Source organism: Triticum urartu, chromosome 3A, assembly GCF_056163025.1.
Source record: "Triticum urartu cultivar PI428250 chromosome 3A, HENAU_Tu73, whole genome shotgun sequence".
Lineage (NCBI taxonomy): Eukaryota > Viridiplantae > Streptophyta > Magnoliopsida > Poales > Poaceae > Triticum > Triticum urartu.
Window position 1 is genome coordinate 51,011,035 of NC_141875.1, and position 4,379 is coordinate 51,015,413.

Genomic DNA, 4,379 nt, shown 5'->3' on the forward strand with positions numbered 1-4,379 from the left:
TTTGTGCAATGTAAAATCAGAGGAGCTTTGGAGTTTGGAAACGTGAGATTGCTACCTCTTGAGCACTGCGTTGGTTTTCCCTTGAAGAGGAAAGGGTGATGCAGTAAAGTAGCGTAAGTATTTCCCTCGGTTTTTGAGAACCAAGGTTTCAATCCAGTAGGAGATCACGCTCGAGTCCCACGCACCTACACAAACAAATAAGAACCTCGCAACCAGCGCGATAAAGCGGTTGTCAATCCCTTCATGATCACTTACGAGAGTGAGATCTGATAGATATGATAAGATAATATTATTGGTATTTTCATGATAAAGAGAAATAAAGATGCAATGTAAAATAAACGGAAATAGAAATAGCTAAGTGTTGGAAGATTAATATGATGGAAGATAGACCCGGGGCCATAGGTTTCACTAGTGGCTTCTCTCAAGAGCATAAGTATTACGGTGGGTAAACGAATTACTGTCGAGCAATTGATAGAATTGAGCATAGTTATGAGAATATCTAGGTATGATCATGTATATAGGCATCACGTCCACGACAAGTAGACCAAAATGATTCTGCATCTACTACTATTACTCCACACATCGACCGCTATCCAGCATGCATCTAGAGTATTAAGTTCATAAGAACAGAGTAGTGCTTTAAGTAAGATGACATGATGTAGAGGGATAAACTCATGCAATATGATATAAACCCCATATTTTTATCCTCGATGGCAACAATACAATACGTGCCTTGCTGCCCCTGCTGTCACTGGGAAAGGACACCGCAAGATTGAACCCAAAACTAAGCACTTCTCCCATTGCAAGAAAGATCAATCTAGTAGGCCAAACCAAACTGATAATTCGAAGAGACTTGCAAAGATAAACCAATCATACATAAAAGAATTCAGAGGAGATTCAAATATTGTTCATAGATAAACTTGATCATAAACCCACAATTCATCGGATCTCGACAAACACACCGCAAAAGAAGATTACATCGAATAGATCTCCAAGAAGATCGAGGAGAACTTTGTATTGAGATCCAAATAGAGAGAAGAAGCTATCTAGCTAATAACTATGGACCCGTAGGTCTGAACTAAACTACTCACACATCACCGGAGAGGCCATGGAGTTGATGTAGAGGCCCTCTGTGATCAATGCCCCCTCCGGCGGAGCTTCGGAAAAGGCCCCAAGATGGGATCTCTTGGGTACAGAAGGTTGCGGCGGTGGAATTAGGTTTTCGTGGTGCTCCTGGATGTTTGGGGGTACGTGGATATATATATATATAGGAGGAAGAAGTAGATAGGTGGAGCAACGAGGGGCCCACGAGGGTGGAGGGCGCGCCCAGGGGGGTAGGCGCGCCCCCTGCCTCGTGGCCTCCTCGATTGTTTCTTGACGCCCACTCCAAGTCTCCTGGATCACGTTCATTGAGAAAATCACGTTCCCAAATGTTTCATTCCGTTTGGACTCCGTTTGATATTCCTTTTCTGCGAAACACTGAAATGGGCAAAAAACAACAATTTGGGTTGGGCCTCCAGTTAATAGGTTAGTCCCAAAAATGATATAAAAGTGTAAAATAAAGCATATTAACATCCAAAATAGATAATATAATAGCATGGAGCAATCAAAATTATAGATACGTTGGAGACGTATCAAGCATCCCCAAGCTTAGTTCATGCTCGTCCTCGAGTAGGTAAATGATAAAAGAAGAATTTTTGATGTGGAATGCTTTCTAACATATTTATCAATGTAATTTTTCTTTATTGTGGCATGGATATTCAGATCCGAAAGATTCAAGATAAAAGTTTAATATTGACATAAAAATAGTAATACTTCAAGCATACTAACTAAGCAATTATGTCTTCTCAAAATAACATGGCCAAAGAAAGTTATCCCTGCAAAATCATATACTCTGGCTATGCTCCATCTTCACCACACAAAATATTTAAATCATGTACAACCCCGATGACAAGCCAAGCAATTTTTTCATACTTTTGATGTTCTCAAACCTTTTCGATCTTCACGCAATATATGAGCGTGAACCGTGGATATAGCACTTTATGTGGAATACAATGGTGGTTGAGGAGAAGACAAAAAAGGAGAAGATAGTCTCACATCAACTAGGGGTATCAACGGGCTATGGAGATGCACATCAATAGATATCAATGTGAGTGAATAGGGATTGCCATGCAACGGATGCACTAGAGCTATAAGTATATGAAAGCTCAACAAAAGAAACTAAGTGGGTGTGCATCCAACTTGCTTGCTCATGAAGACCTAGGGCATTTTGAGGAAGCCCATCATTGGAATATACAAGCCAAGTTCTATAATGAAAAATTCCCACTAGTATATGAAAGTGATATCATAGGAGACTCTCTATCATGAAGATCATGGTGCTACTTTGAAGCACAAGTGTGGAAAAGGATAGTAGCATTGTCCCTTCTCTCTTTTTCTCTCATTTTTTTATTTGGGCCTTCTTTCTTTTTTTTTGGCCTCTTTTTTTCTTTTTTTCTTTTTTAATTTTTCGTATGGAGTCTCATCCCGACTTGTGGGGGAATCATAGTCTCCATCATCATTTCCTCACTTGGGACAATGATCTAATAATGATGATCATCACACTTTATTTACTTACAACTCAAGAATTACAACTCAATACTTTAGAACAAAATATGACTCTATGTGAATGCCTCCGGCGGTGTACTGGGATGTGCAATGATGCATGAGTGACATGTATGAAGAATTATGAACGGTGGCTTTGCCACAAATACGATGTCAACTACATGATCATGCAAGCAATATGACAATGATGAAGCGTGTCATAATAACGAAACGGTGGAAAGTTGCATGGCAATATATCTCCGAATGTCTATGGAAATGCCATAATAGGTAGGTATGGTGGCTGTTTTGAGGAAGGTATATGGTGGGTTTAAGGTACCGGCGAAAGTTGTGCGATACTAGAGAGGCTAGCAATGGTGGAAGGATGAGAGTGCGTATAATCCATGGACTCAACATTAGTCATAAAGAACTCACATACTTATTGCAAAAATCTATTAGTTATCGAAACAAAGTATTACACGCATGCTCCTAGGGGGATAGATTGGTAGGAAAAGACCATCGCTCGTCCCCGACCGCCACTCATAAGGAAGACAATCAATAAATAAATCATGCTCCGACTTCATCACATAATGGTTCACCATACGTGCATGCTACGGGAATCACAAACTTCAACACAAGTATTTCTCAAATTCACAACTACTCAACTAGCATGACTCTAATATCACCATCTCCATATCTCAAAACAATTATCAAGTATCAAACTTCTCATAGTATTCAATGCACTTCTATGAAATTTTTTATATTATCCCTAAAAGCAAATTTCCATGTTGTTCTAAAGGACTAAATAATATAAGTGAATCATGAGAGATCAATTATTTCTATAAAATAAAACCACCGTCGTGCTCTAAAATATATAAGTGAAGCACTAGAGCAAAAATTATATAGCTCAAAAGATATAAGTGAAGCACATAGAGTATTCTAATAAATTTCAAATCATGTGAGTCTCTCTCAAAAGGTGTGTACAGCAAGGATGATTGTGGTAAACTAAAAAGCAAAGACTCAAGTCATACAAGACGCTCCAAGCAAAACACATATCATGTGGTGAATAAAAATATAGCTCCAAGTAAAGTTACCGATAGACGAAGACGAAAGAGGGGATGCCTTCCGGGGCATCCCCAAGATTAGGCTTTTTGGTGTCCTTGAATTTTACCTTGGGGTGCCATGGGCATCCCCAAGCTTAGGCTCTTGCCACTGCTTGTTCCATAATCCATCAAATCTTTACCCAAAACTTGAAAACTTCACATCACAAAACTCAAAATAGAAAATCTCGTGAGCTCCGTTAGCGAAAGAAAATAAAACACCACTTCAAGGTACTGTAATGAACTCATTCTTTATTTATATTGGTGTTAAACCTACTGTATTCCAACTTCTCTATGGTTTATAAACTCTTTTACTAGCCATAGATTCATCAAAATAAGCAAACAACACACGAAAAACAGAATCTGTCAAAAACAGAACAGTCTGTGGTAATCTGTAGCTAATTCAAACTTATGGGACCCCAAAAATTCTAAAATAAATTGCTGGACGTGAGGAATTTATCTATTAATCATCTGAAAAAATAATTAACTAAATATCACTTCCCAAATAAAATGGCAGCAATTCTCGTGAGCGCTAAAGTTTCTGTTTTTTACAGCAAGATTAGAAAGACTTTCCCCAAGTCTTCCCAACGGTTCTACTTGGCACAAACACTAATTAAACACAAAAAACACAAACAAAACATAGGCTAGATAAATTATTTATTACTAAATAGGAGCAAAAATCAAGGAATAAAAATAAAATTG